This window comes from Papio anubis, chromosome X (genome assembly GCF_008728515.1).
Source record: "Papio anubis isolate 15944 chromosome X, Panubis1.0, whole genome shotgun sequence".
NCBI lineage: Eukaryota > Metazoa > Chordata > Mammalia > Primates > Cercopithecidae > Papio > Papio anubis.
Window position 1 is genome coordinate 2681001 of NC_044996.1, and position 13353 is coordinate 2694353.

General features: G+C 36.5%; 1 protein-coding gene across 1 annotated transcript in view; it reads left to right on the top strand.

Annotated features, from left to right (window-relative positions):
• The window catches only part of LOC100997111 (gamma-aminobutyric acid receptor subunit alpha-3), a 92779-nt gene that overhangs the window by 38535 nt on the left and 40891 nt on the right, over window positions 1-13353 (top strand). The window lies entirely within an intron of this gene.

Consider the following 13353-nt stretch of genomic DNA (forward strand, 5'->3'; position numbering starts at 1 on the left):
ATCGCAATTAAAAGAACTAGAGAAGCAAGAGGGAAAGAACATTTCTTAATTCATTCTACGAGGCTAGTGTTACCCTGATACCAAAACCAAAGGTCACTAGAACATACAACTATAGACAAGTATTTCTTATGACTATAATCATAAGACAGCCATAAGACAAAAAAATCTTCAACGAAACTCTAGCAACTGATTCAAGCAACTTATAAAATGGATTATACATCAGTTTTAAGTGAGATTTATCCCAGGAATACAAAGTTGGCTCAACAACGAAAAACCATTCAACATAATATGACATATTAATAAAATGGACAAAAACCACACGATCATCTCAATACATAAAGAAGCATATATACTCTGCACTAGAAATTCAAAATTTTCTTAATTTGCCAGTAATTAGTGGCTATAACTTGTCCTGTCACTGTGAATAATAAAAGTTTTGAGAATTGCAATTATTTGATTAAGTTATAAACCAATATAGTACCTGTTTCCATTTGGTTTTATATATACCAACCTCGGACTGTAGCTTTCAGATTCATCAGAATGCCTAAATTTTTAAAAAATTATTTTTGTTTTAATTGACAAATAAGTGTGTATACTTTTTGGGTACAATTAGATGTTTCAATAAATATATATATTGTGTAATGATCAAATTGGGGTATTTAACATTTCCATTATCTCAAACATTTATCATGTATTTGTGATGAGAACATTCAAAATCCTCTTTTCTGGCTATTTTGAAATATATCATACAATATTTTTTAAATATAATCAACCTTCTGCACAATAGCACACCAGAACTTATTCCTTCTATCCAACTATACCTTGTACCCATTAATCAATCTCCCTCCATTAACCAAGCTCTCTCCAGGCCCTCTCTCTTCTCCTTCCCCAGCCTCAGGTAACCGCCATTCTACTCTCTACTTTTATGATATCATCTATTTTAGATTATGTATATGAATGATACAATGCAATATTTGTCATTCTGAGCCTTGCTCACTTCATTTAACATAATATCTTCCAATTTTATCCACATTGCCACAAATAATAGAATTTCATTCTCTTTTTATGGCTGAATAGCATTCCATTGTGTGTGTGTGTGTGTGTGTGTGTGTGTGTTTATATAACATTTTCTTATTAATTCATTCATTGATGGACACTTGGATTGATTCCACATCTTGTCTATTTTGAACAGTGCTAAAATAATAATTGAAGTATAGATATCTCTTGAACATACTCTATTTATTTTGGGTGTATACCCAGTAGTGGAATTGCTGGATATTATGGTAATTTGGTTTATAATTTTTTGAGGAAACGCCTTACTTTTTTTCATAGTGGCAGTACTAATTTGCATTCTCACCAACAGTGTATAAGAAAGAGTTCCCCTTTATTCTCATCTTTTCCAGCACTTGTTCTCTTTTGTCTTTTTGATAATAGTCATTCTAACCAGGGTGAGGTGATATCTAATTGTGGTTTTGATTTACATCTCTGTAATGATTAGTGATACTGGGCATTTTTTATATACCTGGTGGCCATTTGTATATCTTCTTTTGAGAGATGTCTATTAAGGTCTTTTGCCCATTTTTAAAATCAGATTTTTTTATATTGAGTTATTTGAGTTCCTTATATATACTGGATATTAACCCCTTATCAGATGTGTACTTTGAAAATGTTTTTCCCATTCTGTGTATTTTCTGTTCGCTCTGTTGGTTGTTTCATTTGCTCTACAGAAGATTTTTAGTTTGATAAAATTCCATATTTCTACTTTTGTTTTTACTGCCTGTGCTTTTGGATTCTTATCTAAAAGAACCTTGCCTAGATGACTGATGGCATGGAGAATTTCCCCTACATTTTCTTCTAGTAATTTTATAGCTTTGGGTTTTACATTTAAGTCATTAATCCATTTTGATTCGATTGTTTATAGTGAGAGATAAGGGTTTAGTCTCATTCTTGTACATGTGGACATGCAGTTTTCTCAGCACCATGTTGAAGAGGCAATGGGATTCATCCCAGGGATGCAAAAATGGTTGAAAACATGCAAATGAATAAATGTGATACATGACATCAACAAAATCAAGGACAAAAAACACATGGTCATTTCAGTAGATGAAGAAAAAAATATTCAATAAAGTTCAACATCTCTTCATGATGAAAGCTCTTAACTAATTAGGTATAGAAAAAGAATGTACCTCAACACAATAAAGGCCATATATGACAAACCTACAGCAAACATCATAGTGAATGGAAAAGGTTGAAAGCTCTTTTCTAAGATCTGAAACTGTGAAACAAGGCAAGGATACCCAGTCTCACCACTTCTCACAACTACTGGTCAGAAGTCCTAGAAGTACTAGAAGTCCTAGCCAGAGCAATTAGGCAAGAGAAAGAAATAAAAGGCATCCAAATTGGAAAGGAGGAAGTCAAATTGTCCCTATTTGCAGATGACATAATCATATAAATAAATATATATATATCCATACACACATACATATATGTGTGTATATGTGTGTATTTGTGTGTGTATATATATCCCTAAAGAACTAAACAAAAAATTGTTAGAATTAATGAAGAAAATAAGCAACATGGAAGGATACAAAATCCACATACAAAAGTCAGTACAATTTCTATATGTCAATAGTGAACTATTTGAAAAAAGAAAGTGATTCCATTCACAATAGCTACAAAACAATAATATTCCTAGGAACAAATTTAACCAAGGAGGTAAAAGATCTCCACAATGAAAACTATAAACACAAATTAGAAAAACAGAATAAGACACAAATAAGTAGAAAGAGGTCTTATGTTCATGGATTGGAAGAACTGATACTGTTAAAATGTTCATGCTACCCAAAGCAAGCTACACATTCAATACAATTGCTATCAAAACACCAATTACATGCTTCCTGAAATAGAAAAAAAAATTCTAAAATTCATATGAAACCACAAAAGACCCAAAATCTCCAAAACTATACTAAGCAAAATGAATAAACCTGGGGACATCACACTACCTGACTTCAAAATATACCATGAAGCTATAGTAACCAAAACAGCATGGTAGTGGCATAAAAATTGACACATAGAACAATGGAACATAAAAAGACACATGCAGTTGTATGTTTATCACAGCACTATTTACAATAGCAAAGTCATGGAATCAACCTAAATGTCCATCAGTGGATGACTGGATAAAGAAAATTGGTACATATATGTATGTACACACACAAACACATACACAGACACCATGGAATACTACTCAGCCATAAAAAGGATGAAATCATGTGTCTGCTGCACCATAGATGGAACTAGAGGCCACTATCCTCAGTGATATAGTTCATAAACTCAACTACTGCATATTCTCACTTGTAAGTGGGATCCAAATAATGGATACACATGGATACAGAGAGTGGAATAATACACACTGGAGATTCCAAAAAATGGGAGGGTATGAGGGGGTGAAGATTGAAAAAATACCTGTAGGGTGCAGTGTTTAGTATTTGGGCAATGGGTACACTAAAAGCTCAGACTTGTTCACTACACAATATATCAGTTTAACAAAACTGCACTTGTAGTCTCCAAATCTATAAAAATAAAAAAATAAAGGAATAAAGAATACAGAAATAAACCTACATACAGCCAACTGATTTTTGACAAAAGCACCAAAATACACATTAAGGGAAGGACAGTCTCTTCAACATATGGTGCTGGGAAATCTGGAGAATCCTTGGATTTTTACTATGTCCAAACCAAACTTAAGTTCTTTTCACTAAAACTCTTTGTGTTCTGTATCTTGGTTTAGATCCTGTATTCTGGTTACTTACCTCCTCAACCTTGTATCATATCCCTTTCCCCATTACACTGGCCTTCTGCCAGTTCCTAGAACTCTTTACCACATAGAAGACTTTGCATTTGCTGGTTTTGGGGAGTTTGGGAGGTTTAGTTGTTTTGTTATTATTTTGGCCTGAAATGTTTTCCATCAAGCTCTTGCATGACTGACTCCTTCTCATTTTTTAATATTTTAGATTAGAAACTACCCTCAGAGAGATCTTCTCTTATCACTGTATCTAATGACGCCCCTCCTCACCCTGTAACTCTACTTTATTTTCTTTATAGCATGCACCACTATCTGTTACTATATTATTTATTTTTTATTTTTTTATTTTTTTTATTTTTTTATTTTTATTTTTTTTAAAATTTATTTATTATTATTATACTTTAAGTTGTAGGGTACATGTGCATAACATGCAGGTTTGTTACATATGTATACTTGTGCCATGTTAGTCTGCTGCACCCATCAACTCGTCATTTACATCAGGTATAACTCCCAATGCAATCCCTCCCCCCTCCCCCCTCCCCATGATAGGCCCCGGTGTGTGATGTTCCCCTTCCTGAGTCCAAGTGATCTCGTTGTTCAGTTCCCACCTATGAGTGAGAACATGCGGTGTTTGGTTTTCTGTTCTTGTGATAGTTTGCTAAGAATGATGGTTTCCAGCTGCATCCATGTCCCTACAAAGGACGCAAACTCATCCTTTTTTATGGCTGCATAGTATTCCATGGTGTATATGTGCCACATTTTCTTAATCCAATCTGTCACTGATGGACATTTGGGTTGATTCCAAGTCTTTGCTATTGTGAATAGTGCTGCAATAAACATACGTGTGCATGTGTCTTTATAGCAGCATAATTTATAATCCTTTGGGTATATCCCCAGTAATGGGATGGCTGGGTCATATGGTACATCTAGTTCTAGATCCTTGAGGAATCGCCATACTGTTTTCCATAATGGTTGAACTAGTTTACAATCCCACCAACAGTGTAAAAGTGTTCCTATTTCTCCACATCCTCTCCAGCACCTGTTGTTTCCTGACTTTTTAATGATCGCCATTCTAACTGGTGTGAGATGGTATCTCATTGTGGTTTTGATTTGCATTTCTCTGATGGCCAGTGATGATGAGCATTTTTTCATATGTCTGTTGGCTGTATGAATGTCCTCTTTTGAGAAATGTCTGTTCATATCCTTTGCCCACTTTTTGATGGGGTTGTTTGTTTTTTTCTTGTAAATTTGTTGGAGTTCTTTGTAGGTTCTGGATATTAGCCCTTTGTCAGATGAGTAGATTGCAAAAATTTTCTCCCATTCTGTAGGTTGCCTGTTCACTCTGATGGTAGTTTCTTTTGCTGTGCAGAAGCTCTTTAGTTTAATTAGATCCCATTTGTCAATTTTAGCTTTTGCTGCCGTTGCTTTTGGTGTTTTAGACATGAAGTCTTTGCCCATGCCTACGTCCTGAATGGTACTACCTAGGTTTTCCTCTAGGATTTTTATGGTATTAGGTCTAACATTTAAGTCTCTAATCCATCTTGAATTAATTTTCGTATAAGGAGTAAGGAAAGGATCCAGTTTCAGCTTTCTACTTATGGCTAGCCAATTTTCCCAGCACCATTTATTAAATAGGGAATCCTTTCCCCATTTCTTGTTTTTCTCAGGTTTGTCAAAGATCAGATGGCTGTAGATGTGTGGTATTATTTCTGAGGACTCTGTTCTGTTCCATTGGTCTATATCTCTGTTTTGGTACCAGTACCATGCTGTTTTGGTTACTGTAGCCTTGTAGTATAGTTTGAAGTCAGGTAGCGTGATGCCTCCAGCTTTGTTCTTTTGACTTAGGATTGTCTTGGAGATGCGGGCTCTTTTTTGGTTCCATATGAACTTTAAAGCAGTTTTTTCCAATTCTGTGAAGAAACTCATTGGTAGCTTGATGGGGATGGCATTGAATCTATAAATTACCTTGGGCAGTATGGCCATTTTCACGATATTGATTCTTCCTATCCATGAGCATGGTATGTTCTTCCATTTGTTTGTGTCCTCTTTTATTTCACTGAGCAGTGGTTTGTAGTTCTCCTTGAAGAGGTCCTTTACATCCCTTGTAAGTTGGATTCCTAGGTATTTGATTCTCTTTGAAGCAATTGTGAATGGAAGTTCATTCATGATTTGGCTCTGTGTTTGTCTGTTATTGGTGTATAAGAATGCTTGTGATTTTTGCACATTAATTTTGTATCCTGAGACTTTGCTGAAGTTGCTTATCAGCTTAAGGAGATTTTGGGCTGAGACAATGGGGTTTTCTAAATATACAATCATGTCATCTGCAAACAGGGACAATTTGACTTCTTCTTTTCCTAACTGAATACCCCTGATTTCTTTCTCTTGCCTAATTGCCCTAGCCAGAACTTCCAACACTATGTTGAATAGGAGTGGTGAGAGAGGGCATCCCTGTCTTGTGCCAGTTTTCAAAGGGAATTTTTCCAGTTTTTGCCCATTCAGTATGATATTGGCTGTGGGTTTGTCATAAATAGCTCTTATTATTTTGAGGTACGTTCCATCAATACCGAATTTATTGAGCGTTTTTAGCATGAAGGGCTGTTAAATTTTGTCAAAAGCCTTTTCTGCATCTATTGAGATAATCATGTGGTTCTTGTCTTTGGTTCTGTTTATATGCTGGATTATGTTTATTGATTTGCGAATGTTGAACCAGCCTTGCATCCCAGGGATGAAGCCCACTTGATCATGGTGGATAAGCTTTTTGATGTGTTGCTGAATCCGGTTTGCCAGTATTTTATTGAGGATTTTTGCATCGATGTTCATCAGGGATATTGGTCTAAAATTCTCTTTTTTTGTTGTGTCTCTGCCAGGCTTTGGTATCAGGATGATGTTGGCCTCATAAAATGAGTTAGGGAGGATTCCCTCTTTTTCTATTGATTGGAATAGTTTCAGAAGGAATGGTACCAACTCCTCTTATACCTCTGGTAGAATTCAGCTGTGAATCCATCTGGTCCTGGACTTTTTTTGGTTGGTAGGCTATTAATTATTGCCTCAATTTCAGAGCCTACTATTGGTCTATTCAGGGATTCAACTTCTTCCTGGTTTAGTCTTGGAAGAGTGTAAGTGTCCAGGAAATTATCCATTTCTTCTAGGTTTTCCAGTTTATTTGCGTAGAGGTGTTTATAGTATTCTCTGATGGTAGTTTTTATTTCCGTGGGGTCGGTGGTGATATCCCCTTTATCATTTTTAATTGCGTCAATTTGATTCTTCTCTCTTTTCTTCTTTATTAGTCTTGCTAGTGGTCTGTCAATTTTGTTGATCTTTTCAAAAAACCAACTCCTGGATTCATTGATTTTTTGGAGGGTTTTTTGTGTCTCTATCTCCTTCAGTTCTGCTCTGATCTTAGTTATTTCTTGCCTTCTGCTAGCTTTGGAATGTGTTTGCTCTTGCTTCTCTAGTTCTTTTAATTGCGATGTTAGAGTGTCAATTTTTGATCTTTCCTGCTTTCTCTTGTGGGCATTTAGTGCTATAAATTTCCCTCTGCACACTGCTTTAAATGTGTCCCAGAGATTCTGGTATGTTGTATCTTTGTTCTCATTGGTTTCAAAGAACATCTTTATTTCTGCCTTCATTTCGTTATGTACCCAGTAGTCATTCAGGAGCAGGTTGTTCAGTTTCCATGTAGTTGAGCGGTTTTGATTGAGTTTCTTAGTCCTGAGTTCTAGTTTGATTGCACTGTGGTCTGAGAGACAGTTTGTTATAATTTCTGTTCTTGTACATTTGCTGAGGAGTGCTTTACTTCCAATTATATGGTCAATTTTGGAGTAAGTACGATGTGGTGCTGAGAAGAATGTATATTCTGTTGATTTGGGGTGGAGAGTTCTATAGATGTCTATTAGGTCTGCTTGCTGCAGAGATGAGTTCAATTCCTGGACATCCTTGTTAACTTTCTGTCTCGTTGATCTGTCTAATGTTGACAGTGGAGTGTTGAAGTCTCCCATTATTATTGTATGGGAGTCTAAGTCTCTTTGTAAGTCTCTAAGGACTTGCTTTATGAATCTGGGTGCTCCTGTATTGGGTGCATATATATTTAGGATAGTTAGCTCTTCCTCTTGAATTGATCCCTTTACCATTATGTAATGGCCTTCTTTGTCTCTTTTGATCTTTGATGGTTTAAAGTCTGTTTTATCAGAGACTAGGATTGCAACCCCTGCTTTTTTTTGTTCTCCATTTGCTTGGTAAATCTTCCTCCATCCCTTTATTTTGAGCCTATGTATGTCTCTGCGTGTGAGATGGGTCTCCTGAATACAGCAGACTGATGGGTCTTGACTCTTTATCCAGTTTGCCAGTCTGTGTCTTTTCATTGGAGCATTTAGTCCATTTACATTTAAGGTTAAGATTGTTATGTGTGAACTTGATCCTGCCATTATGATATTAACTGGTTATTTTGCTCGTTAGTTGATGCAGTTTCTTCCTAGCCTCGATGGTCTTTACATTTTGGCATGTTTTTGCAATGGCTGGTACCGGTTGTTCCTTTCCATGTTGAGTGCTTCCTTCAGGGTCTCTTGTAAGGCAGGCCTAGTGGTGACAAAATCTCTAAGCATTTGCTTATCTGTAAAGGATTTTATTTCTCCTTCACTTATGAAACTTAGTTTGGCTGGATATGAAATTCTGGGTTTAAAATTCTTTTCTTTAAGAATGTTGAATATTGGCCCCCACTCTCTTCTGGCTTGGAGAGTTTCTGCCGAGAGATCTGCTGTGAGTCTGATGGGCTTCCCTTTGTGGGTAACCCGACCTTTCTCTCTGGCTGCCCTTAAGATTTTTTCCTTCATTTCAACTTTGGTGAATCTGGCAATTATGGGACTATATTATTTATTTACTTGTTTATTGTCTGTCTTTTCTCACTAGACTGTAAGCTCAATGAGGTGATGGGGCCTCAAATGATTTATGACCTCTGTGTCTTCACTATCTAATATGATGCCTTGATATTTGTTGAACGGGTAACTGATTAAATCAATTTATCAAGCAAGTGGTTTCTGACAATATTTCAAAAGAAATACATTCTCATTTGTGCTAACATGGCAAGATTGTTTGTTACTTCCATTTTTCCTGGGGTGTGTTACATACCAAGGCTCAGATAACAGAAGGAGGCATTTTGCTAAGCAACTAAAGACAAGGAGATGCTTTAGCCATTATAACTCATATGAGATATATTGAGGGGCCCATTCAGCGAGTGCAAAAGTTCTAAATGTCAGGTAGATATCCTTTCTTCAGGAACCAGTCCCTCCACCCTACCCCAGCTCCTCCATGAAAGTACAATGATTGTAATTGAGATGAGGGGGCAGTTTTATAGGAGAGAAGCTGAGGAATTAAAGGAGCCCAAATCCATGGAGGAAGGAAAGCAGAAAGAGGTCTAACTGGGAAGAATTCTGTTCCCCAGTGGGTGAATAAATTCCATCATTATCCATGTACTTGCAAAAGCTACAATGTTAGGATCATGTAGAATCTTTTTTAAATGTCCTTTTTCCTTTCTTAACCACATGAAAACTCAAAAATTATAATCATTTCTACTTCTGAAATCGCTCCGTCCCACTCAGTTCAACCCACTGTCTAGTATATTATGCCTATGGGTCACTGACACCAAAAGGCATTGTGATGACCTTTTAAATACCGTCTTGGCTTCAGTTTCACTCTTTTCCACCAGCCATCCCTATGACAGCCAGGGTGATCCTTCCCAAGCTTATATCTGGTCATGTCATCTTTCTCCTTTAGGCATGTCCACAACTCGTTGTGTGTACACACATGTGCATATTCCAACAGAGGTTCCCACTTGCCCATTAGAAGTTTCTTCTGGGGACTATATAATAAAAGCAAGAAATCCAGGACTGCAAAAACTCTTATTTCTTAGGGTAGGCAATTCAGACTTTTTTTTTGAGACAAAGGTCTTTTTTGAGACAAAGGCCTTGCTCTATTGCCTGGGTTGGAATGCAGTGGCTCGATCATTGCTCACTGTAGCGTTGAACCCCTGGGCTCAATTGATCCTCCTGCCTCAGCCTCCTGAGCAGCTGGGGCTACAGGCATGTGCCACCATGCCCAGCTAATTTTTAATTTTTTTTTTTTTTTTTTTTTTGCAGAGACGGTTTCTTTCTGTGTTGCCCAGGCTGTTCTCAAACTCTTGGCCCCATGCAATCCTCCTGCACTGGCCTTCCAAGGTGCTGGGATTACAGCATAAGCCACTGTACCCAGACTAACTTGGATATTTTATGCTATTTATTAAGCTTCCTTCTGGCCTGTGACTCCAGTGATACTATTAATTCCTTTACCACTCCATGTGCTCACATACTTTTTGCCTTGACTATGTTGTTCTTTGCTAGGAATGTCCTTCTTTCACCTCCTAAAGGTGGCGTCGTCTTCTGAGTATCATTTACTTTAGGAATCCTTCTGTAACACCCCACTCTGAGCAGGAGTAATAGTGCTCACCTCTGTTTTTACTTAACACTTGTGTTTATTTCACTAGTGTGCATACTCCTATATTCCAAATTGCACTACAGCCATTGTGCTTTCTCTGTCTCCCCAAGTAAATTGTGGGCTTCCTGATGTGATGGTGGCCACTGTGCCTTCACAAACTTTGTTTACCAGTACAAGTCAGGCTCCAAGCAGACACTTGATCGAGTAATTTTCAATTTGTTTTTGTTTTCTTCTTACACTTACTCGTGTCTTTCCTGCTTTGCCCTCTATCTTATGAGAAGAGGGTATTTTTTTCTCCACAAATCCCTCTATTCCCATATATTATTGCCAAAGACATTAAATCATTGCTTTCTGCATAAAGTAAGTTGCTACTCTGGCCAAGTGAATTTTCTGAAATACTGATAGCTGCACAATTTATTGTCACATCTGTGTTAGGATCTGCTTGGATTTTCAGGGTGAATATTCAGGGCTGTCTGTGCCAGGTACTTAGCTTAAGTTAAGAGCTCCAGCAAGAAATTCATTTTCCTTTTTAGGGGTGGAAACAAAATCTTCCATTGCTTACACTTTCCATGAACAAACCTGTTTACATTTTACACTGTCAAAATCTTGGGTAGATTGGATAGAACATGGCACTATCTTTAAACAAAAAGTGTTACAACCATCTGAACAGCAAAGGTAAGAAGACATATACAGATGATTCCCTGCTTAGGAGTAGGGGTACCCCAAGCATATGTACTAAAGATAAAAGACTCTGGGGAAAAATAAGAGCACAAGGGTCTTATGAATTCATATTTCACTGATAGTATTATGACTGCCTCATATAATATCAGTATAAATTTTAGGTAAGGGTATGAGAAGGGTTCTGAGAAGATTTCCCTTTCTTCTTGGTGATAATAGTTTAAAGGTCCACAATTCAAGCTGAGAGCCCTAGATATCCCATAAGTAGAAGAGGATGCTTTGTTTTTAAGGTGGAATCATAAGGAATCGTAGCCATCTATAGGAGAAAGTCCCTAGACCACAGGTTGTAAATTGGGAGCTTCAGGTGTGATTTGTTTGATCCACACACTGTTTACAACTTTTAAAATTATTTGCTAAGATTTTACATTTGGGAGATGTCACATAAAATTCCACATTTGCTTATTATTTCACAAAATCAGAAGATTGACAACACTGGGCTCAAATCCTACATGGCTTCAATCAGTCGAAGCCAAATAGTGACTATCCCTTGTAGATGAGGATATGCGTTCCCTTTCCTCATAACCTCCATCACTTTCACCTCACTCCCTGAAAAGGGAGTCTAATATCAATTGCCAGTAATCATCTCACTTGCACTTTTGTTTTACTTACAAGAGAATTAAGAGCTCCCAGTAGAAATGAGGAAAGTGAAAGAGTTCTTGTACCATATCTATCAATTTTGTTTTTTAATTAAGACATGCTGAGATGGCTATACTTTAAACAAGATGGGAGAGTTTACATTTTCTTATAGAAATAAAAGATATTTTCCCATCTTTAAGCACACAAAGCATGCTTCTATTGAAAACATAAAACTTCATATATCAAAATTATGCTATTCATTACAAAAAACATATGATTTTTACATAGAAGAACTGCACAATGAAAATATTAATTAAAAACATTGAAAGTTAGGTTTTGTGCTCCAATGCATACACTAAATGTTATTGCTAGAAAATGTGGTTATGCATTCAGCAACAAACCTTTATAGGCATCAAAATGTTTCATAGGTACCAAACTTGTAAAAAAAAGTCTATTAATTGCATCAGAAATGTATGTGTCCAACTAGAAATATTGTTGTTGTTGTGTTGAAGAAATGACTGAGACTATATACAAGGCAAGTTATGTGGAAAAGTTAAACTTCCTGTGATATTTTCCTTTGCAGCGTATGAGAGCACAGATATAAAAAATACCATAGAGTTATGAATATTTGTTCATGATGTCAATGAGAATTTTGATGTGATTGGAGAAATTTTTAGTGTGCTACTCATCACAAACAAAGCAGGAAATTACTTATTTAGGTGTATTGAAAAAGTTTTAAAAAGTGTAATGTAAGCAGATCACAATTAGTACCCATGAATAGCTGTTAATGTCAGACTTGTGTAATGTATATCCAATGTTGCAAAGTTTTGCAGGGACCCAGCATTTATATTTGTTTATTGGCAGATTCACCAGAAATTATTTGCTTTGTGGTAAAAGGTTTAAATAGAGTATATTAGGGGTATAGTAGTTGCCACCATGAGGTAGAGGAACCCCTCTTCCCCTCTGACTTGAACAACAGGCAGCTCAAAACTTGAAGGAAAAGGGTATACAGTATGTGATCAGCTTCCCTTTATGAGCCTGGGTGCCTGAGTTAGGGCAAGTACTCACCCTAGATATAAAATCCACGGTGGAAAGAGTTAATCACGTCAGGGAAGGAATCAACTCATTTCTTTAATATACTGACTAACATTAAGTAACCCCACCTCATTTCTCACCATTTCCCTTACTCACACCCCTGTTCATCTATACAAATTCTGTACTTGACATTGGAATTCTAAATGCAAGCCTTGACATTAATGCTGATACAAAAGAAAAGGTGTCAGTTGTCTTGTTTGCATATCAAAATGATAATAAGTTATGAAAGAAAATTAATTATTGTAATTTTAATTTGGAATTTTTCTTTTTTAACTTAAAATATCACTAGTTTGAATTTTTGCTTTCTCTGATATGCTCACCCCATAATTAATTAAATTTGTATTACTTTTCTGCCAGTTTATTTTTCTTACAGCTAGCCTGATTCAGTTATTCAAGGTACCTCTGTATTGGTCTGTTTTGCTTTTCTGTGAAGGAATACCTGAAGCTAGGTAAATTACAAAGAAAAGAGTTTTATTTGGTTCACGGTTATGGGGGTCTGTACAAGAAGCATGGAGCCAGCATCTGGTTTCTGTAAGGACATCAGGAAGCTTTCATTCATGGTGAAAGGCAAAGCAAGCCAGTGTGTCACATGAAAAGAGGGAGCAAAAGAGAGAAGAAGGTGCGAGGCTCCTTTAAAACAATCAGATAGCCTGTGAAGTAATACAGCAAGAATT